At 41.2% G+C, this 24,214-nt stretch overlaps 2 long non-coding RNA genes across 2 annotated transcripts in view; one reads left to right on the forward strand and one right to left on the reverse strand.

Moving 5' to 3' along the window:
• Nucleotides 1-2,373, forward strand: part of LOC144588439 (uncharacterized) — a 57,703-nt gene extending 55,330 nt beyond the window's left edge. Inside the window, exon 2 of the long non-coding RNA XR_013544011.1 lies at nt 2,221-2,373. This is a non-coding gene — a long non-coding RNA (uncharacterized LOC144588439). The remainder of the gene's footprint in view (nt 1-2,220) is intronic.
• Nucleotides 2,067-23,735, reverse strand: LOC144588440 (uncharacterized). The gene is made up of 2 exons (XR_013544012.1): nt 21,733-23,735; nt 2,067-3,154 (listed from the first exon to the last, which is right to left on the reverse strand). It is a non-coding gene; the product is annotated as an uncharacterized LOC144588440 (long non-coding RNA).
• Between the last annotated feature and the right edge of the window lie 479 nt (nt 23,736-24,214).

The following is a 24,214-nucleotide window of genomic DNA, read 5'->3' on the forward strand; positions in this document are numbered from 1 at the left end:
AATTATATTTATAAGAGTCAAATGCATCAGAATAGATAAGGACAAGTGAACCAATAGTGTCTCTTGTTCTCCATCATCCGCGACCACCTCAGCCTCAAGCTAATGAAGTCAATTTTCAATAAGTTCGAGATGGATGAAAGAAAGAAAAAAAATCCCCAGATAATGCAACTTGTATCTTGAAGTATCTTGTTCCTCTGTATCCATGGAGTTCTGTTTACATGGATATCCCTAGCAGTCAACCAGTGTACCTCCATGCATCAGGCTCATTCCATTTATATCTAAGCTGGTGAACATCAACACCTTGTCTAGTGTCGCATTTCATAGGCGATGACGTGTTGTGTGGAAAAGTGCTTTCTTTTTTAAAATTTCCTGAACCAACTGTAAATCAACATCATGGGACAACTGGTGCTATGTGGGAGGGCTATGAGGTAGAATGCAAAACACTCTTGGCCAGTTTGTCCTTATCTAGAAGAGATTTTACAGTTGTGTGTGTATAACTAATGAGAGCCTTCTGTCTCTTGAAAGAAAAATGTTGCTCCCCACACTATTTATAATTTTAAAAGTTCTCTTGGCTGTCATTTTCCCCCAAACAAAATATCGTCAGAACAGTAGCCTGGCCTCATAAGGAAGGTGTCTTATTCCTTTATCATTTTAATGGCTCTTTTTGGGACACCAAAAGCTACCTTGAACTATTGACTATCGGTCCCTCTAGCTCAGTGTTGTCTGTATCACATTTCTAAGCCAGATGGTTTTTCACAGTCCTGCCCAGTACAGTAATGAAGCCAGAGTGTACAGGGTTGAGGTCTAGTGTGTGATTATCTGAAATTGAGTAGATATGTCCAGTAGATCTGTGGTCAAAGAGGAAGGAGGAACAGAGGTTTAATGCACTTCATATATGTACAAGTAGCAACCTCTGCTCTTCCCCTATATATTCCCTGTACTTCCGCACTACTTTCATTTTTGGACTCCTTGAAATCAGGGCATCCTGGAGGGCTGTCAGGTGTCAATCTCTGTCATATCTCTGTCATGAACAGCTGTGCAACTGCAAAAGAGTATGCAGCTGTAACTTGTTCCACCTTGGTGTTTTTTAAAGCACCATCAATCCTCTACCCTAATTCAGACAAAATTAATCAGAAAAGCAAGTGGTAATATTGGGGTAAACGGATTAAGGGAGAAGTGAGGCAAAGAGAAGAAGATATCCATGTGTGATTTTGAGAAAATATTAAAGATGCAGACTTGTTTGTTTTCTGATATTTAAGGTGCAACTTAGTTGCAATTTAATACCGTGTTCCTGTCAATCCAGGATGAAGCCAACACAGAAGGAAAATGAGAAACCTGGATTGTTTTGGAATGGCCAAACTGAAGGTTCTCTTTTATGGTGCTGTCTAGCACAATGAGACACATGCCACATCCACTTTTCATGTGGGCATGACTTCAAAAGGCTTTGGAAGCGAACTGCTTCTCTGTGCATTCATATATTTTGTTGTCAGTGATATTGTCCCGCAGAAAAAATATGGTTGCACTGGGACATCGCCGGATTTGCAATTTGATCCAGGGTTGTCTGGTGTTATCCCTGTAACTGATGAAAGCATTGACCTCACTTTGAATTGGCTTTGTTCCACACTGATGTTATCCTACAGTCAGTTCTACTCACTATGATTTATGGTGGCCATCAATCATTTGACTGATCTAGGAATAGGAATCTGCCTTTCATGTCTAAATTACATCTTTTTGGTCTTCATAATTTTTGTTCTTTTTGTGCTTGCTTGAAAACAGCCTCTTAAACACAAATGACTCATAATTTTGTAAGGGGATACATGAAAGTTCCTCTTTTTTCCATGCTTCCTCTTTTCTGTAACTTTTAGTGCTTCATCTTTTGTCTATCAATTTATTGAGATTTTTTATTTTTATTTTGGATTGCTGCTTTCCTGCTGTGCCTCCATCTTGGATCTTTTCCCTTTTTGTCTTTTGCTCTTGTTCTGGATTTTTGGAGGATTCCCTTCCCCTAAATTTCTTTGGATTAGTTTTGTTGCTGCCAGGCAGCCTGCCTGTATCAGCATGCTTAATTGGGATTGTGTTTTTGACCTCCCCTTTGGTTTTTGTGTGTTTTTTGTGTGTATGTTTTTGTTATTGTTGCTCCTTTTCTTTGTTGGATTACTTTTGCTACTGCTTTTTGAACTGATTGATGGATGAGTGAAATATTTTTTGCTTTTTATGTAGGATTTGGGGTGGTTGAGTATCTTGGCTGGACGAGCAACTTTGTGTGGCTGCTGGTGTTGGTCAGTGCTGGTGTGGAGGTGAGCATTGCCAGAGATTTTCTGTATAAACAGGTGCCTGCAGAGATTTTGTTATGATTTTGCATTCTCATGTACTATTACCTACTTTTAGAGTAGATTGATTCTCTGTTGCCTTGTCTCTGCTTTTTTGGAGCAGTTTTTAAGGGAAAACAGAAAACCTGAATGGGAAAACACAAATGGGAAGCCTGAAAGAGACTTTCTGTTTTACGTAAACCAAGAGGACCAGTACATCAGTAATGTAAAAATAAAAGAGGCACGTCCTGAATGAACTCAAAATGAAAAATAAAAGAACATGTTCGCTGTGACAAGAAAAACATTGAGTCATTTGAAACAGAATGTGATACCATGTTTCCCTAAAAATAAGACAGGGTCTTAGATTAATTTTTGCTCCAAAAAATGCTGTAGAGCTTATTTTCATTAGATTTTTTTTCATTTACAACAATCTACATTTATTCAATCATGTCATCTTCTTCTGGTTGCAGCACAATGGTGGAGGGTGGGGTTTCACTTAACTAGGGCTTATTTTGGGGGTAAGGCTTATATTACGAGCATCCTGAAAAATCCTATTAAAGCTTATTCTCAGGTTAGGTCTTATTTTCGGGGAAAAAGGGTATAAGTGGTCCTAAACTCTCACTAGAAGCTAAAATAACTAGAGTGATGCTGACATACTTTGGACATATCAAGAGAAGAGATGACTCACCGGAAAATATAGTAACTGCTACCATTCTGCTTGACACAGGTATGCACTTCACACCAACATGTGGCTTTTTCGTACTCGAGATGGATGCTGGGTCTGTTCTGTCTGAGTTTCTGGAAATGTTGACTGTCAGCTGTGTTGACGGAACCTCCACTCCAACCTATAAATGGAGGGGAAGACACTGAGGGGATTGGGGTTACGGCAAGTTCAACAAGATGAAAAGCACCTTTGGGAACCAAGAGGAGCTCTGTGTGCATGTTTTTATTTGAGCTGGATGACAATGAGTGACTAAAAAGGACAGAGGACATTTTGACTTCCCAAATCTGAACTTACAAGAGTGCTGCATATTTGTGTCATTGGGAATTTACCACTCTACAGCTTCATCCTCTCATGTAGCACACTGAACACCTTCCCCATGAAAAGTATTCACCTCTCTCTCTCTCTCTCTCTCTCTTTTTATAAAGCTGGTCTGGGTGACCAATGTCAGCCTGCCCTTGCCTTTGATGGCACCTGCAGCTTCTCTTTCACTGCTGTCAATTCCATTCTAGAAGATATTTCAATAAAGAGGGTCTCACATGACTCCAGGGAGGGTGGGAAGGACAAGGGAGCACAATGTAAGCTGAAGCACAAGCCCCAGGGAAGGGTCAGTGCCCTTGGGCTGTCTAAATACATGCCTGCCAAAAACATGCGCCCCACAAACAGAACATTAGCAGAGCCAGTTTTGTGGTGATGATATGGGGTGGGCATGGATGGGTTTTCCCCCTCAAGTGATTGATTCAACATATAATGAAGTCAATAATATTATTGAGTTGGATTGGTTAGTTCAGCCTGTCCTACCCTATTGAGCTCCAGTTGTGGGGGACTATAACATATCTGGATTACAACCCCAGCTTGGTGGACTAAGTAAAACAACTGAGCCAAGGCCACAGATTGGAAACATGTAGGTTTTTCTCAGGTTCAAAAAAACCTCAAATGTTTCTTATCTCTGACTGAGTCTGGTTTGCCTTTTCAAAATAATTTGCCCCAATACTGTTCTTATCCCATCCTGAGGACACCATCTGGGTTTGTCAAAGCTACTTGAACAAGTTATAACACCTACCCAAGATATTTTGCTGCCTGAGGTGAATGATAAAATGCTAGCCTTCTACTGTTCTGCCTAAAAAAAGTCTATCTGAGTGAAAATTGGACCTTGCTTCACTGTTGCAAATGGTGCAGTATCTTCCACTACTCAGGGAGATGGGTGCATATTTCTGAAGATACACAATATGCCGTGTAGATCTGTTCTTTAACATTTCATTTCTGCTGCTAGCATCTGCTGCTATCCTGACACAGAGCAGCTTGCCAGGGTCAAGTCTACCTCAGAGTCTTCTTGGGTAAACATCATGGAACAACATTATGGACTAGTGTCATGGAATGACATCATGTATGTTTCTGTTAACTCTTCGTGGAATCAGAATTATACAAAAGCAAAAAATGTATATGGACATAGAATGAAGGCCACTCCATGGAGAAAAAGAAGAAGAAGAAGAATCTGTGCAATTATTTCCCCGTCCAACACTTTGTGGCAGGCATGCAGAACAAGAGATGGAAGAAAATGGTAAAGGAAATTTTTAAAAAATGGACTGGATGACTAATTTCCTTGTTGTTGTTATTTAGTTGTTAAGTCGTGCCTGACTCTTTGTGACCCCATGGACAGAGCACACCAGGCCCTCCTGTCTTCCACTGGTTCCCGGAGTTTGGTCAAATTCATGTTGGTAGCTTCGATGCTAATTCCGATGCTAATTTTTTTAGCATATGTAAAATTCCCTGCATAGTTCCAGTGCTGAGATTTCTTTGTCAAATACTGGTAGGTCAAATGCAGCATGCCATCAACAAGACTTATTTGGAATAAATTCTCCAGTAGAATAAATGACAAATCAAAGGGGAGGGGGAATCTTAGTGGGACGTTCTGTTCCTTAGCCACCAGCAGGGGTTGCTATTGAGTGAAGAATAGGGATGCCCCGTGGAAGGGAAAGGGAATGAATAAGTAAGGAAGAGACCAAATCATTTGGGATTCATTTTAACCACAATGTCAGATCCTATAAATCTAAAGACTTTGCATATTTCCATATTTATATATGAAAATCTCATGAAGTGGCTTAAAGGCAATTGAAATAAAAACAGGGCTGTCAGAGCTTGAAAAGTGCCAGCAAATCTCTAACAGACCGTTTAATGTTTGGGTCTAAGGAAGCTTTGAACAGGAAGAAGAATTCACCAAGCATTTTGGAACAAAATCTTTACTTCTTTTGAAATCAACAATGTAGATATATCTGGGTCTCTCTCTCTCTGTCACTCTGTCTTTCTGTCTCTCACTCAGACACACACACACACACAGTGCAAGAGGTATGTGGGGAGAGGTAGAGAATACATTTTGAATTCTCTCTTCCCTCTTCTGTGCTTAGCTTGCCCCCCACCTCTATGTTCATCTCAGCATTTTAACTGATTGGAATAACTGGATACTATTGTAAACATGAGAACCCCGCCCCCACCGGTTGAACTTTGGCCCACTGATTGAAAAATTTATTTGTTTTCGATCTGCAACGTTTATTTAATTAAATGGGAAATACTTTAATTTATTACTTTATTAATCAGCTGCCTCTGATTAATCGTGCAACTGATAGTTTAAAATGTTTGTTATTAACAATGGCCAGAATCCTGTTGCATAGCTCTACTTGAACAATGGGAGTAAGTCTCTGGCCAAGGCAGACTGTTGCTAGTTAAAGAGTCCCTCTTACAGTTTTGAGATACAAGGGATTAGTGTGCAGTGATAGTTACATGCATCCCAAAATAAAAAGGAGCTATTTACATAGCAGCAATCTGCCCTGATGTCACCCCTGTTGTGCATTTGGAGTCATATCACAGGATACTGGACAATATCTTTTCTTTAAAAAGTTACAGGTAGTTGGTGCCATTTTAGTGACATAGGGAATTACCTTATACTAAAGGCAAGAGGTTCCCTTTCCACGCTAGTCAGAATCCTGTTGGGGCTTGTGTAACTTGCTGCAGCAGATTGCATGTAACCAACAACATGCTAGAACACACTTCAGTTGCACAATTAGTTGCCTAACCAGGCATGTGACAGAGACACAGACTGGTTATGCAGCTAATTGTAGAACTGAAATGTTGCAACTTATCATTTAGTTGCACAAATATCACACCTTATTGTTTAGCTACAATTAGCTTCAGCAAGCCTTCCATGAATATCAGTTGGATTCGGGCTCCCAAGAGGCAGAGACTCTTGGGCTTCAAGTGGGAATATTTTTTGGAACTAACTGAAGATGGGGGAGCTTGGGCCATGTATCTTTTGCATGTGAAATGTGTGGTCCATTCTGAAGACTCCAGTCTCAGTCTTAATTCCCCCACCCCCATTCCCCCAGTTCCCGGTCATACATGAATTGTTTCTGTTTCTCTCTCACCTAGGAGGGGATTGGCTTCTGCATTGTACTCACCCCTTCCAAAACAAAACAAAACAAAAATGACTCCAATTTGTGAATGTGGGATATTGTTTCTGTATCCACAATTCAAAACTTAAGGAAATGGCCTGACATTGCCTTGCAATATCAAGCCCATATGGCCAGCAGAAAAAAGGCTAAGCCTGAATATTAATGACACCAATGTTAATAATCAGGATAGTCTGCAGGATCCCCTCTTGTGCTCACTGCCATTTACAGCCACTGAACAAAAAAAAATTGCAAAACCTGACTCCTTTTTTCATCAGTTAACCACTTTTCACAAGCAACAATTTTTCAACAGCGCTCTAGCTATTTATTGCTTGGGGCACGAAACTATCCACATGACTAGAAAAGATGTGGCTTTCAGTTAGAGTGTGTGCACTCAAATGCATGCCTTTGGTGGTGGACAGAATTGCTATTCCCTTAAGAGGCAGCATCAATTCCAAGTATTTCCATCCCACGCAACCCAGGGCATGGTAGTTTCAGGTATCAGAAGACAGGGATGTACGAGTCAGGTTCATTTCTTGTAGCAGTGCTGTTGTCATGTGTCATTAAATCACTTACGGCAACCCAGTAGAGTTTTCCAGGGATAAGAGATGCTCAAGGGGTGGTTTATTACTGCAGCCTCTCTATGAGTTTCCCTCACCAAGTAGGGATTTGAAACCAGGTCACCCGATTCTTACTCTGACATTCTGTCCTCCACACTGTACTGTTCCTCTTTCCTGTAGTATTCTGGTCAAATGTTCCTTTATACAGAACAGTGGGGCACAAGACATCTAGTTTGGCAGGGAGGGGGAAGAGATATGAATGTTTGTTTATAATCACTTGGAAATGTGCATTGTAGGTCTTTCTTTGCAAATGTATATCTACTGGGACATTACTTGGACCTTTGGGAGTGGAGTGGCAGAATTTATGACCACTTAAGGTGTCAAAATTGCACCCTCTGCGCCTTTCTGAATGTAAAGGGTACAACTTTGATGCCTTAAGTGGACTCACCTTTCTGAGTCCCTATTTACTGTTCCATGACAGGACTCATGGAGCAGCAAGTAATGTGAAACATGCCCCTAATCTCCTCCAATATACAGAAATTTATGAATCATCACCTCGTGTTTGGCTCATTGGTGGCTTTTCAGATTCAAAACTGAGAACAGAGCAGCAGCTACCAAGCCAAGTTCTGGCGATACTAGTACTCAGCTGAGAGAAGGAGGTTCCTCTTTCTCCCTCCTCTCTTCTTACCATGGGATCTCTTTCCCCCCACTTTCCCTCTCTGTGTTTCCTCTCCCTGCTACATGGGTTCTCGCTCTCTCTCTGTCACATCTCTTTTTTGCATTTCTACAGCTTCTCTCCATCCTCACTGCTCTCTCTCTCTCTCTCTGGCACCACCCTGTCACATCTCTCTGTGCCATCTCTCCCTTTCTCTCCCTGCCTCCTTTATATCTTTCTACCACTCCTCTTCTCCTTCCCTCCCCACTCCATGGCTGCACTTTCTGTGTTTATTTGTTCAAAGGCACTAGTGCATCTGGAAAGACTGAAGTCCCAACCTACCATTTTCCCCAGAAGTAAGCCTTATTCACTTCAATGAGACTCTTTAATTTCCTGAAGTACTGGTAAGAAGTGTGGCCAATGACATGCTTCGGATTTTGCATATGTAGTCAGATTTTGTGAAGAATGTTCTGTGTAAAATAAGCGTCTTTAAGGTTGCATATCTTCTAAATGATAGGATGGACCAAGTTGAAATTTAAACAGAAAACATTGTAGTAGGAATCATTTTCTTTTGAGGAAGCAATGGAAGGAATTTGAAAAATAACTATCAAACTGCTACAGAAACTGTAGCAAAACATGTTCATGAGCGTGATGGTAAGAATGCTTTTAAAGTCAGAAATTAGATCTTGTCTGATCTTCTCTCAGTTTGGCAGGGACCAAGCCCATACGTACTGTCTGCAATCACTTTGCCAAATATGGTCCTGAATCGTGGTTTATGGAATGTTATTTTTGATTGGTCCTGTACTCCTGCACACCTCTAATAAATCACAAAGCATTAATGAGTCACCCCAGTTCAATTCTCTGGAAGTTGTTGGACTGCAAATCTTATCAGGCCTAGCCAGTAAAAACAACTGTGAGGAATGATGGTTGAGTGCAATAACATCAGGATGGCCACACATTTCCCCGTCCTTTAAAAAGGAAATATTAAAAAGTAAAATCATAAATAATTATTGTACTGAATTGTGCAAACTAACAATCCATCAAAACAAAGTGTTATTGACAACAATACATGGACAAATCAGAATGCATACATTGTAAGGATGAGCACCGCTGATAGAAACATCGCAGCAAAGATAGTTGCATGAATCCATTGGGGGAAAACGGTTTGATTATGGTTGTAATTAATAAAGGAGGGCCAGCCATCGAAAAATGTTGTTTGTAAATATATTCTTTTTGGTAATCTAACCCACAAGTGTGTTTCTCCTTTGAGTCTATGTGCCATATTCTGATTCTCCAAGTGGACATTATTAAGGTATTACATATTTTCCATTTGGGGAAGGGGACGACAGAGGATGAGATGGCTGGACAGTGTCATGGAAGCTACCAACATGAATTTGACACAACTCCGGGAGGCAGTGGAAGACAGGCGGGCCTGGCGTGCTCTGGTCCATGGGGTCACGAAGAGTCGGACACGACTTAACGACTAAACAACAACAAAAAGAGCCAATGCCTTTTTTTATTCCCATACAAACACAGACACACACACATGCACGCGCGCGCGCGCGCACACACACACACACACACACACACACACACACACACACACACACACACACACACACACACACACACACACACACACACACACACACACCATTCTAGTTCAAAGTTTTGCCAACTTCATCCAAGGAGTTGAAAGATTCTTTCCTATGGAGTCTTTCGACAAGACTGTCAGCACACTAGTAATACCAAATTAATAGCTCACATTTCTGTATTTCGTGGGTGCCAAGCAACCTGGTGTGTGTAGCTGTATCAGTGAATACCCATTGATTATTCTGAAAGACTCGGTTGTCTTTTTTGAGCACAAACCTACAACATCTACCACAAAGTTCTGTTTTGTTACCATTGATTCCTACGGCATCATGTATTTGATGAAACTGGATATTGGTGGCAGGATGATTCTAGCCTGTGTTGTAGTGAATTATCAGCCAAAGTCATTGAAACCCTTTACTCAGTGCTCAGATTGCTGATCATTTTGGGATGTGTTGTCAGTCTGACTGCCTACACACAGTACCATATTAACAAAAGTGCTTACTCTCCTAGAATGAATTTTGAAAGTGGGCAGCTAATAAGGGATCTTTCTAATGAGTAACATATAGATTGTATTTGTCTGCATGACATTCCTATGAGTTAGGGTATTTATTTCTATTTTAAAACAGAACTATAATTTTGCCAGAGACTCTTCCCTGAGTCCAGAGCTGATGGAAGAATGACAGATTTCCCATATCAAAGGCCTTATTCCTGCATGTTAATCAGTATATACTAATTTATACATTGTTGTGATGTGCCGTCAAGTTGAATCTGGCATATGACAGCCCTAATAGGGTTTTCAAAGCATGTGGGACATTGAAGGAATGGTTTTCTCAGTGAGTTTCCATAGCCAAGAGAAGCAGATTTGAACCCAATCAAGGAAGATAACACGGAAAAAACGACCTTTTGGAAGTCACTCATTCATAGCTTCCCCATAAGTCAGAGATGACAAGACAGCATCTAAGAACTCCTGAGTCCTAGTCCATCTCTCTTTCTCCACTATAGCACACTGGTTGTCCTGATCTATATGTAAATGTGCCAAATTAGAAATGATTTAAAATCAGAATTACAATGCCTTTCACATGAGTGGGAAGATAGTGGTCAGGTGACTCAGCAGACTCAACAGGCACACAAACTGGAAAGCTTTTGCAGTGGTTCAGAATTTGATAGTTCTGAATATCTGCAACAATAATTCCTAATACAGTATTCAGAATCCCATTTACTTCTATAGGTAAGAAAGCAAAAGGCTTGGTTTCTGCTTGTTAGAGGAAGAAGTGAAACTGAAACCTGCTTCTCAACCATCCTGGAATGATTTCTTGAGAAATGAAACTTAAAGAGATATATTAAGTTTGTTTATTTATTATTAGTTTTATATCAAGTTAATAGATTTTGTGTCTCTGTATGTGCATGTGTGATTTTCTTTGGAAATGTTTGTGTTTATGCCGCTGCAGCAAAATCAGATTTTGTTCCTCTTGGGGTAGATTCTGCAGGCAGTATGCAACGTGGGTGTGGCAGAAAAAGTAGGCACTTGGGGAAGACTGCAGGGATGCTGCCTGCACCCACTGCGGCAGCTTCTATTGAGAAGAGCGGGAAAGCCCACAACTGCTATGATAAGTCCCCCAAAGCAAAATCTGTCACCCAGCTGCCTTGATCAGCACTGGCACTATGAAAGAGCAGCAGGCGGCAATACAAGGTATGTGTGTATCTGCCAAGGAGGTGGCAGAGAAGCCTCTGATTCAAGATGGAACACATTGGTGTGAAACTCAGACATGTTCCAGTGACATCTTTGTGCAATTTGGCCAGGGAAGCCAAGACAAGGTCCCAGAAAAATGGTGGTGAAGAAGGCAGATTTTTTTCCGAAAGAGTTGATGGGCCAGAGAAGGACAAAGATGGCATCAGCACTCAGACTGCCATTCTCCGCTTGGACACAATAATTCTGCTGCTTTTGTGAGTAAAGAGATTTATTAAGAGCACCAGATATTTCCTTTCATATCAATGCCATGCAGTTTCATCAGATTCAAAGAAGGGCATATCCTCAGCCCCCATTCCCAGCAAATATTTCCTGTGCATAACAGCATAATGATTGGTGGGAATCAACTCCTTCGACGCAAAGGAGGAGGAGACTGAGGGGACTCAGGTGGGCACCATTTCAGAAGCATGGGATACTCCTGTCCCTCCAGCTGCACTTGGCTCACCAATTACTGGAACTAGTAGTGATTTTTAGTTAGCAATCCTTGTTAGGAACATGCACTCCAACAGGCAGACTGGAGCAGCAGGGTGGTGGTGTTGGAAACTGTGTATTTGCCGATGTGGCTCTGCTTCCCCAATGTGGCTGGCATTTCCTGCTGGCATTCTCTCTCTTCAGGGTTCAATCAGTATGCCTGTTACAAACATTTCCTAATACCTAGGCACATTGGCGTGGACTCGTTTAGTTTGGCACAATTACTAGGAAGGTGTCAAAGGACAGAGGGAAATCCTTTAAAAGTGGTTTATTTGTTTACGCCTTTTTAAAGGGGAAAATAATTACCATATAATATTCACTGTAACAGAGTTCCAAATGTCTCAACATTCCAAATGTTTAAAGTTCTGAATTCTGAATTTGAAGGGCTATTAATTAATTAATAATTAATTAATTAATTAATAGGACTTCAAATTTAGAATTCAGAACAACTATATTGTGCCCATCTAGTGCTGGGGCACCACTCTGGGTGGCTAACAACAATTAAAATCCCACAACCCAATACTACCCACAAATTTTATTTATTTTATTTATATCCCACCTATCTGGTCTTGCAACCACTCTAGGCGGCTTCCAAACAAATAAACAAAGACATAGAGATCCAAGAAATATTAAAAACCCAAGGTGTCTCCCCCCGAAAGATGGAAACCTGGACAGCAAATCGAAATCAATATCAGCTCAGTACATGGGCCATGAAGATGTTACAGGGATAAGGTGTTTCCAAAGGCCTCTTTGAACAGTATGGTTTTTGGAAGGACAAGAGGGAGGGGGCTTGTGTGTATCTGGAAGCAACACATTCCATAGCGTAACGACCTGGTGGTCGTTTTCCGAGCCTCTCTCAGGGTGGCTACCCGCAAAGAGAACATCTGTTTATGTTTGTTTATGTTTATGTTTATCTGTGGCCTGGGTAGACAATCTGAGGGAGAGACGCTCTGTCAAGTAACAAGGTCTCACACTGTTAATTCAAAATTCTGCATCAGATTTCTGAATAAGAGTTGTGGTGCTAGTGCACATCCCTATTAATAACTTAACAATAGCTCAGTAGATGGATTTCACCTGTGTGCTTGTTAAATATCTTACAGAAATTAGCTAAACATGGCAAATATGACAAAGAGCTAACTTCAATGTGCCCTGTAGTGGCGGAGGATTAAAAACAGAGTATGGCATGCCTCCCTTAATTGAAACCTTTGATCCTCTCTCCATTTGTCACATCAGACTGCTTATTATAAGAAATGACATACTATAAATATTACAGAGTTCCATTTTACATCTGGGCACCCTGATAATAAAAGATATCAAAATTACTACCCTTACAGTAATTATAACCCACGGACCCTCCTCTCTCTTCCATCACTTTCTATAATATGAAGGACAAGATGTATGTACACCAAAATGCCTGTTTGATTTCACCCAAATGATTTTTTTTCAAAAGCACTTGTTTAGACTTTTTTTAAAAAAACAAAACCTTTTTGCAGAGAAGAAAGCTAAGATGGACCAGGGGGAAGTGCTGTTTTGTACATCCACAACATCATTTCTCCTCGCCTGACTAATAAACTGAGTTGCGAGAGAAGCATGCCCTGATTCTTTTGAACTGCCTTATTTGACAAAGTCTGCTGCCTTCTTTTTTTTGGCAAGGAGTGCCAAAGTGCAGATAAAATGCCCACAAGCACAGCACATTTGAGACTGTAGCTTTCTCTCCATGCTAGCTTTCTGTGAAGAAGCTCAGCTTCATAGGTGTTCCCGGGTTTGCCAAATGGAGATGCAGGGTGGCAGGCGAATCCATATGCAAGGCATGGCCACTGAAAGCAGTGGAAAGTTACTTAGCTGTAGATACCGCTCGTAAAAAGATGATGCACCAGTTTGTCATAAACCTCCCTCAATTCCACTTCAAGAAACTAAGTACTATAGCATTAAGAAGAGATCTGATAAAAGGAACGTCTAAGGGCAGTTTACATATGTTGCCTGGAATGTGCTAGAGTGTAATGGGCAAAGGTCACATACTACAGTTTTGTGTCATTTGGGCACAGAGGAAAGAGAAGAGAGACTGGTTATGGCTCTTTACTAACGCAGTGGCAAATCTAGGCTTGCCCGCATAATGTGTGTGTTGGCCTTCAATCAAGAGTGGAAAGGAGGTTGATTGGGAGCTGCCGGTGAATGTCTAGATGAATTGCAGTATATCAGCAAGGAACTGTCTACACCAAAGCAGTTTATATCTTTCCTTCTAATTCAAGAATCCCTCATCTGTAGCGATTCGGCTGTGTGTACTTTTATATACAGGGCCTTCCGTACCATCTTGGATTGCAACTGTTATCAACCCTCGCCAGCATAGCCACCTCCTATGGATGATGGGAACTGCAGTCCAGCAACATCTAGAATCTCAGACCTTTCCTGAGCTTGTTGCACATGCAGGCCATCCCTGTGGAGAACTCATGGAGTGCAAGAGCTGTTCCCCTTTGCCCCCAATCAGTTTATTGCATCTGGCTCAATTGTTAAGCTCCTGTTTTGGCGCTGGCTCCCATTGGAGGATCATAGGATTATATAGTTCTGAAAAGCCTAAAATCTCTCCCTGTCTACCTTAACTGTTGACTTGAAAGGAAGTTGGTGCCTATTTTTTTAAAAGTACAAAGGCAGCAAGATGGCAGAGCTACTACTTGACAGCCTTTCAGTATCTTGCTTGTAATTTATTTATTTTTATTTAAAACATTTTTACCCCATTTTTCTCCTTAAGAATGATCCAAGGAAGCCTACATCATTAAAATACAATATTAAAAGCTAAAAACAGTAAGAATACAAATACTAAAAAGGGTCAAACGAACAGCACAGTAGAAGACAAAGTCAGATTGTTACAATTACTCCTTTCAATTGTGCACGTAGGCCATGCCAATGAAAGCAAAGTGAGGTGTAGAACAAGAGGGAGATACCTGAATTTTGAAAGCTTGAAATAATTAATATTTCTGGATAATAATGTGCCATCTTAGCTGGGGATTTGGGGAACTATAGTCCAAGAATTTACTTTTCTAAACTATGTCTCCCAGCCCATAAAAAACAAACTGAGGAGGCAAATCTCCCCAAACAATCCATCAAGAACTGAGCATGCTCAGCAGTCATGGAATGTTGTGCATGGTTTATTCCTGTTGTTGCTGTTACCATTTGGAGAGAAAGAACACCCCTGTAATGCTTTGTAAAAACACAACATATTATATTTGTATCGTATATGCAGTTCAACTGAAAGCACTGGTAAACTTCTGGCCGCCCAGAAGCCACTGGTAATGGTGCGGCTAAAAAAATACTGTAAGTAAATAAATAAATACACTTATTTGCCTGGTGTAAATCTTGTACCCCAAAACAGCACCACCTCTACATAATGTGGAATTACTGAAAGATTTAGGCAAATTCCAAGGTCACAGAAATTAAAATTTAGGAGGAAAAAACCTTATGGGGAGCCAAACCACCCACATAATGAGGGCTGAGCTGAGTGTGAACTGACTGTAACCTGTTAGTGTATATATATCAGTATTTGGGAAAAGTTATCTATCTTAAGATGTTTATTGCTAACAACTTTCATTCACTGAGATTCTGCTGGATTAATTAAGCACCTAGGGCACAGTCCTTTTCTTCTGCTTGCACTTTGGCTATTGCGGCAGTTGTTGGATAGTGTCCCGGATTGCACAAGGACTTATTCACTAGTACCTCCTTGTGCAAGCTCAGAAACGGTCTGTCTGCTTGTTCAAGGAGCCGCCGTTCAAGTGGGAAGAATGAGGAGGATTCCTCCTCTTGCTTTCTGGACTCAGAGCATTCAAACAATGATTCATCATTTCCAGCTCCTGTTTGTATCAGCTTTAGTCACTACAAAGGGTAATAAACCAATAACCATACAGAATGGTGTCCTTCAATAAGAAGGTCACAAGAGATAGGATACCCTGTAATGTATCTTGTTGTCCTAGTCACCTTTTCACAATTACTGCATTTTGAGAAAAACCTGAGATACTCCTGTGATTAACCAGGAATGGATTTATTTAGTTAGAAAAGCTCTCTGTGAGGACTGAAGGCCAGATTTATACATCCCCAATCAATACAAAACTTAACTTTGATTCATTCTCTCTCAATATCTGTCTCCCCACTCTCAATCTCAAACTGTCTGTTGGCTTAATTCATACTCCTGCAAAGGTGAGGTAACGATTATGCTGCTGTTGCTGCAGCTAATTCTTGTCTGAAAGTGGTGGGTAAATAATGAGAACCTACATGTCACACACTTCTATTAAAGCTCTTCTAGATGGGTTGAAGTTCTTCACACTTTTCTCCCAGGCTAGAATCCTGGGTGCAATGTAATGTCATGCCTGTGTCAATGTGCCAGGTGCTGTGTCCAGCAAAAAGGATTGCACAGTTCAATTGTGCAATTGGTCACACAATTCCTATTGTGGCCAATTGCACAATACACCTGTGGAAGCACTTCATGAACAGCACTTCTGCCTTGGTGTAATTGGAGTTACTGTGTGTGTAATGTCGAGATAAGTACGTATAACTATGCAATAGGATGTCAGCCACGGTTTGTCCTTCATGTCAAGGAATTCTGGGATTTATTGGGATTTGCTTGTTCCCAGCTGCTTTTGTTGGCTTCCTGTCTTCTCTGCTGGATGCCACTGCTTTTTACCTGTCTACAGGTCCTGCCTCACTTTCTTGTTGTTCTTTCTTTGTAGGGCTCACTACAATTCTCTACCTATCTTACTCTCCTGTTCTCTTCTTTTCATTCTTCCTTCCCATGAACAGACCTCAGCATCCCATGATCATTTCACTCTTCCCTGCCACACATGGGCTATTTCTGCTGGCACATCCCTTCTAGAGTATTTATTTTGTTTTTGGCAGGGGGAAGAAGGGCAGAATATTTACAATAAAATTAATGAAAGCTTCTGACCTGGGTTCTGTGGCTGGGAAAAGAACTTCTCTTGGGAAGCTCCATAGTGCTAAACCCTCCCTCTCCCCCAAAATGAACCAAAATAAAAAATAAACCATGCCGTCTTAGGAGATGCAAAAAGCACAGAAGGCCAAGGATCATGTCATTGTTGTTAGTGAGCCAAACTTTATACCATATGGACAGTTGGAGGAAAACAGATCTCATCAGGGACATCTCAGACACATCATGGAGAACAAATATTCCATTTGGAAAAGCTCTAAATTCCTTCAACTCAGTAATGCTGAAAAATCTTGCCATAAAGCATTGTTTCAGTAAGATCCAATATACACATTGTTTTAAAAACATGATTCTAATGAAAGGGATTTACAAACACTTTTCATCAGTATCCACAATTTCTCACACTAGCTAATTCTTTGCGTAGGCATCATGGTTGATTATGAGTCAGCAGTGCAATGTGGATGCTAAAGAAGCTAATTAAATCTTAGGTTTCAGTCACAGAAATGTGGTGACCAGCAAATCATGAGCAACTGTCCTCTACATGCTGAGTGTAGTTCTGGGATGTCATGTTTTAAGATGGACATCACTAAAGAGGAGTGTGTCCAGAAGGATGAGCAAGACCATAATGGGTCTAGAAACCAAGTCTTGTGACACCTGAAAGAGAGAGAGAGAGAGAGAGAGAGAGAGAGAGATTGTGGCACATTGGCTTGTTTGTTTTTATATCGTTTTGTCCCCCCCCCCGATATCCTTGCCCAGACTAACACAGCTATTGCTTAGAAACTACAAGTCTTGCAAGGAATGGTTGAAGGAATTGGGTTTCTTTATCCTGAAGTAGAGACATTTAAGAGGAAACTTCATGATCATCTTCAAATATCTGAAGAGGTGCTTTTAGATAATCAAGCAGGCATGTATTCTATTGCTCCAGAAAGCTGGACCAGACCTAACTGGTGGAAATTGCAAGGATAGGGAACAGATTGGATTTGTCTTCAGTGTGGAAGGGATTGTCACTCTCGAATTGGACTTCTCAGCCACACCAGACGCTGTTCCAAGTCCTCCATACAGAGCACGTTACCATAGTCTTTCGAGACTGAAGGATGCCTAATGAACAGCAATTAAACAGATTACCTTGGGAGTCCATGGGCTCTCTTGAAAATATTTAAGCAGGGACTGGCGAGATGTCTGCCAGAGACAGTGTGTTTGTGAAACTCCTACAATGAGCAGGAAGGTGGGGTAGAGAATGGCCTCTCAGATCCTTCTAGAACTAAAATTAGACATTTTTCTAATGCCAAAATTGAAAGAGGAAAAAAAAAATAAAGCCAACGTCTTTGTTGTGACCTACAGAGTTGCAGCAATTCTTGTGTGTCCTCTATGGCACAGACTACTTAGTTATGCAATGCAGTATATTTTCTCTTCCATTGTTGACAAAATGTCTAATGCATTTCATGGGTAATGAGATATGGGGATAATTCAATTACACAAGAAGGGAAGGGATGCATTAGATAGAAACTCTTTTCTTCTTAACTCTTCCTGGAGGAGAGAAGCAATGTAAAGCCCTGGGTACCTTTTTGTTTCTTGGTTTCTCCAGGTGTTGGAGAAATTCCAGGGATCATCTTAGCTGTTGTTGTGACACTCTCTAAAGCAAAGAAGAAAGAAGAGAAGTCTTGAGTGGTTTCTTTCTTTTGTGTGATGAAACTGAGCACTACCCTTTTAATTGCCCAGCATTATATGATGTTCCCTCATACAAATATTGAGGACTTTTAAAATTAAAGTCAATTTCTGGATGAGCAATTTTTATACAAAAGGTTCCTCCCACTCTGGCATATCCAGGCCATCTGCTTGAACCTCACAGTAGGTTAAAGAGGAAGCTGCAACTGCAGGTATAACTTGGATCAAGATGGAATAGAAGATGTCACTGGAACCTGAAGAAGTCAAAAATTAGAGTGTAGCAGGCTGGAAGAGAAAGAAAGAATAGTGGTCTGTACAGAACAGAAGGCATGACACACAAGAATGGCAGATCACTGTTTCAGCACTGTGTGCTCAAGTCATAGGCACTTTAGACCAAATTCATGACCAAAATGGTGAAGGGAAGTCTTCCCCTCATTCAGGCTACAAACCACCAAGTGGTAAAAGGCTGGTTGAGAAGGACTTTATAGAACTAGTGTTGCACTGTAGCTAACCAAGTATACAATGAGCTTGAGAGTTTCTGGTATAAGTGTCAGGGCAGAGTGACATAGCGGGAAAGATAATGATTGGATCCACTCTGATGCAGTCTCATCCCCCTCAAATGACACAGATGACTTTGCTGTAGCCATCCAGATATCAAACAATTTGCAGAAATTAGCAGGGGGAGGGGGCAGAGAACTGTGTTTGCATAGCAGAAGGTGCCTTTGACAAGGTGCTCATTGGCAATTTTCACCTCCTTTTTATTTACTTTTTCTGAATTTCCTTCCTTCCTTCCTTCCTTCCTTCCTTCCTTCCTTCCTTCCTTACTTCCTTACTTACCACTCCCTTTAGTGCCACAGCATTACTTTGGGCAGTTCACATTAAAATGCACAATCATAATAAGAAATAATATAATAAAAGCCATATAACAATCTAGCAATATGATATTCCAGTATTGCCTTTAAAGCTCCCCTGCCTCCCTAAGAAAGCTTATTTGTGAACAAGAGTTGCTCAGATGAGAGGAATTCATAGCTCTGGGAATGCCCCTTTGTCTTTGGTTCAGGTGATCACACTGGGCAGAAAGTGGGAAAAGGCGATCTGAACCTGATCAGAGCACATTCAAATCACCCACTAAAAAGGCACAATTCCACAATGAGCTTCCCCACATAGAGCTTTATGTCATGCAATCATTGGGTTTTAATTGGAATTCACAGGAGTCCGATCTGATGCAAATTGGAAGGGTAAATGGCCAATGTAATTGCCCCCTCAGCTATATAGACAAGCCCTTGTATCTACAGTGCTCCTTTCAAAGATATTTCAAATCTACTTCATTCAGTTTGAATGAATGTATTCAGATCCATCGCTTTTTCATCAAAATAAAGCACACACACCCCAAAAAAACCCACAGAGGAGTAATGACTAACCTTAGGGGCAATGCTGTACGTTATTTTTTAGACCTCCCAACAAGAAACTATAAATTACTTTTTATCTCTGCAACAATTAACTAGAAAGGTTAAAATATAACTCTCCAAGCTATGAAGTCACAGTGTGGAAAGCAAAAATAATAGTAAAATAATAGATTGGGTACAAAGAGTCTTTCTCCAGTAGCGGAACAGTCTTCTACAGAAAAAACTCTTCTATTGGAAAAATCACACATGGATCCTACCCAAAATAACTCAAGTAATTCAGGAAAAATGCTCTATAAATGCTAGGTATTATGACTGAGCTATCTTTGTTAATAGCAGCCTTTTTATTTTGTACACCTTCTAAAACTTCAGCTTAAGGTTGAAGCAAGCATTTTCCTTTTCATTGTTTTTTTCCTCCCTGGGTCCTTTGTCCAGCCTTTCTATCATTGCCATTTCTCTGTGTTTTCTCCTCTCAGAACTATGGTCTGGGCCCAGTAAATTCCAATATCACCTCTTAATAAACATTAAAATACATGAGGTACACAGCTTGAAACTGAAGCAAGATGTTGTCTGATCCCAGGCTAAGGGACTAGTTTAAAACAACTTAGCAGAACAAGTAATAAGTATGTCGACACTACGACACTAATTCTCCCTGACATTTAAGAACTTCGACAAAACTCTGTGAGAGAGGAGGAGTGCTATCCACAAATAGGCTTGAATCTTTGTTTGAGACCATTTGTAGGATGCTGTGTGCTTGTTTTGCAAAACACAAGCTTTTGCTGAAACAATCTGGAAGCGAAGTATATATAGTGGGAAGTCGTGAAATATGTGGCAGTCAAATGTGTACCATTTTTGTTAATGTTGCTGATGCAATCAGGCTCAACAGTGGGCCTGGAAAACGGAGCCACCTCCCTCAAACAAGTTGTGGTCCATGTGTCCCCTTGGAAAAATGTTGCTGCCTGGCCAACACCCTCATTTTAAAAAAAAACTTTTTTGAAATAACACAAACAATAATAGGGATTATAATACAAGACCCATAACCCAATTACCCATACAATCACATACACAGCAACAAATTTATCTCTATGAATTATACAATCCATTTCTATAGTCCTTTACATTCTATCAAGCTTAAAAGGCAGAAGACCAGTATTACAGCCGACATCTCAAAATGGCATCCTTTCTATTTAATTCTAGGGAAAACAAACAAACAAAACAACAAAGGGTGCCCAGTTTTAATGAAATTATCTTCATTTATTTCTCTTTGAAGCAGTCTAACATGAGTAGTCAGTTTTTCCATCAGTGCTATTGCCCAAATCCTATCCAAGTATCTTCAGAAAGAAACTTCTTGGGTGTTTCCACAAATTTGGGCAATTTCAGTTCTTGCAGGTCCTACAAGGATCACCACCGACTCTTTATCAGATAAATCCCCATTTTCTCCAATGAATAATGAGAATAGTAAAGTTTCATTAGGGATGATCTCCTGCTGCATTAACTCACCCATCCCATCTCCTACATCATGCCAGAATGATCTGACTTTCAGTCAGGAGGCCTACATAAGGCCAGTACCACCACTGACAGTTAGGAACAGCAGGTGACAGCCGTAACAGCATTAGTGGGTGACAGGGCCTGTTGCGTGGGGAGGCAAGCAGTACCCTACCCTTCCTAGTTCTCCCTCTAATAGCCTCAAGCCATTGGAAAATAAAAATATACCTTTTAACCATCGGTGTCTGCACACAGCATGCCCCATACCTGCTACTTCTTCCCCGTGCCTTGGGGCAATTGAGGCCTCTACTTCCTCCCTGTTCTTCTTCTCTTAGTTTCCCTCCCTCCTCCATTTTCTGCTCTCTAGAGATAGATGTCCAGAGATGTAGCTCCACACCATATCTTTAAAAGAAGGAAGGCTTGAAGTGACAAGATTTTCCCCCAGCCTTTTAATCAGGGCAGTGCTGCACCCATCTAGAGTGACTGGTCTCTTTTCCTTTTCCAAGGGAGGGAGGGTAGAGAGATCTTGCCATAATTTTCTTTGCACTAAAAAAAGGGGGGAATAACCAAATTCCAAATCCCTCCATGGCCAGCCCCACCTCACCATTTCAGCCTGATGGTGCCACCAGAAACATTTCAAAAAAGCAAGAATAATGAGTAGGGTGGAATGAAATCATGTTTCTCAGGGTGTGATCAGAGAAATTGGTTGCGATTCGGATTCCTTGTGTTGCGGTCCAATGTGAGCGATTTTACCTGTAACCACATGACGTACAGACAATAGCGCTTCAGCTTGACCCTGATCTGTGCTCAAGCTACTCTTCAGCTACTCTTTTTTGGAGGCTGGAGTGATTTCTCTGGAAACGGAAAGGCTGCTTTAAGAGGGATTGTTTCCGATCCTTTCTCACTGCACGGCTGCACCCTCAGTTGTTTTCAGAAAGTTATCTTGAAAATGTATTGAAAAGCCTTCTTAGAGGCACTTTGAGAATAATTTTTCAAGGCCCATGCCCTCTTTTCCCCCGATCCTAAACTACTCAAAAAGTAACAAAAAAGAACAACAAAGGAAAAAAGAGTGCAATAAGTAATGCAACAAATTAATTTTTCATCATGGTAATGAGGAAGGACAGAAGTTAACTTTCCAAACACTATAACAATAAGAGAAATGAACTGCTTTTGAAAAAAAGTACTTGCTCAAGCCCTAATCAGAAGCAGGATGGTGTTTGATCTCACCACTCTCACTGTCAGTCCCCAAACTCATTCACTCTCAGCTACTTGATTGACTCCCTTCAAACTGCCTCTCATCCCCTTTTCTGGTGGTGGTGTCAGGGGAATGGAAGAAGGAGACAAGGACCCTTGAAACACCACCATTCAGTGCATAGTATATTACTATACCTGTGAACCAGGCCCCTGGAGCCCTGGGAGATGTCTTTTCCTGTGTGCTACTGATGATCAGCAGTACAATGGCTGCAATTGTTATATACAGTACATCCTAGTGCTTCTGGTGCCTGGTCCACAGCGACAGCACTAGTCAAGTGCCAGAACTGTGTGAGGTGTAGGGGTGGGTGGGTAAATGAATAGGTAAGAGTCGGAGGAAGACATAGGGAGAACAACCTTAACATGAGAAGAGTTTGGAGGTCATAATGTTGTCTCTGAATTCAAGCAAATATTATGAGCTGTTGAGGTTTGTGTTTACAAGCCAGGAATTATTATATTAAGCAGCAGCACTGGGGGGTTTGCGCTGTCAGTCTGGATGCGCTCGGAGTGACATCCCTTTTAAGTAAAGAGCTTTTGATTAACTTGATTTCTATACCTTATTCCCTAGAGACTCTGGGTCTCTCTTGAGGCATTTTAATCAAGTAGAAGTAAAGACAAGGGTGTGTGTGTGAGAGTGTGTGTGTGTGTTACATAGCCCTGCCCTTCCACTACTGTTCTCCTTACATGGAGAGTAGCAATCCAAAGTGGAGGACCTCCTGAAGGCATGGAAGCTCTCTACACAATCCAGAATGCTACTTTTTCCCCCCACTGGGGAAGGAAAACTTTTCTGCTGTGGAGTGATAGCTTCAGCAAAGCAAACAAATAACCTGTGATATTTAAGGCAAGGCAAGACAAACTCTGCTATACCCCTGAGTGAGGAAATTGCTTTTTTCCTCGAAATGTCAGGGAAAAATTGAAATGAAGATATATGCTGATAAAAAAAAGATTGTTTATGAACATGAACTTTGCTAAGACTTGTGCGTTCTTTTAAATGGGCTAGACTTGAACTGGGGTTCACAAGCACAACCCCCCTTCCTGCTAGAATGGCCAGTGGGTTAAGTGCTGCCTGCAAGATTGCTTCTTGAGGGATCAAAAGAAAAATGACCCAAATAAATTGGAATATGCAATAATATTTGCTCAACAATGCTTCAGCTTCTCCATAGTTCAATGTATGTCAAATTCACATGCACTTCAAAAAAGATTTGAGTGTGTATTGGCTTTATCTAGTATCTGACTGACTAAAGAAGCAAGGCAGTAACAGCTATGGATTACTGTTGTGAATCTAGCTCAGAGAGGTCAGTCTCCAGACATCAGGCCCACACACCCATCCCTGGACCTTGGAGGGTTGCTTCCACCATCCTTATTCTGAATTTCTTTCTCACAAAAATGATTTTTTTTTTAGCTGAAAAAACTTCCTTGCGCCCTCTAGTGGCCAATAATATTTTAAAACAATAAAATTTGAGTGTATGGGGAGTCCCAGTGGTAGTAATCAAATAAACAAAACAAACAAATTTATACTAGAAATCTCCCACATCACCTCAAAGGCACAAGGAAATGTTTTGAGCCATTAAAAAAATCAGTAGGAAGTTTAGGGTGTTGGGGGCAGGGGTTCTGGAGGGCCACATGTGACTCATTGGCCACATATTATCCCTCTCTGTTTAACGCAGGGGTGTCCAACCTTTCACCTTCCCTGGGCCACATTAGAAGATGAAAATTTGGTTTGGGCCACATGGGGGGGGCAGCCCTAGCTGTCCTCTGCAGCCCCGCTCCAAGCACGCTTACCGACAGCTGCAATCTCAGACAGCAGAGGCTGCCAGCTTCAACTCCAGCAGCTTTATGGGGCCGGGAGAACGGCGCAATGCAGTCACGCAACCCCTTTTCCCCTCCCCTCCCCTCCCCTCCCCTCCCACTCCTTCCTTCCTTCCTTCCTTCCCTCCCTCCCTCCCTCCCTCTCTCCCCCTCTACTGTTGTGACATGCCCCGAC

This window comes from Pogona vitticeps, chromosome 3, assembly GCF_051106095.1.
Source record: "Pogona vitticeps strain Pit_001003342236 chromosome 3, PviZW2.1, whole genome shotgun sequence".
Taxonomy (NCBI): domain Eukaryota; kingdom Metazoa; phylum Chordata; class Lepidosauria; order Squamata; family Agamidae; genus Pogona; species Pogona vitticeps.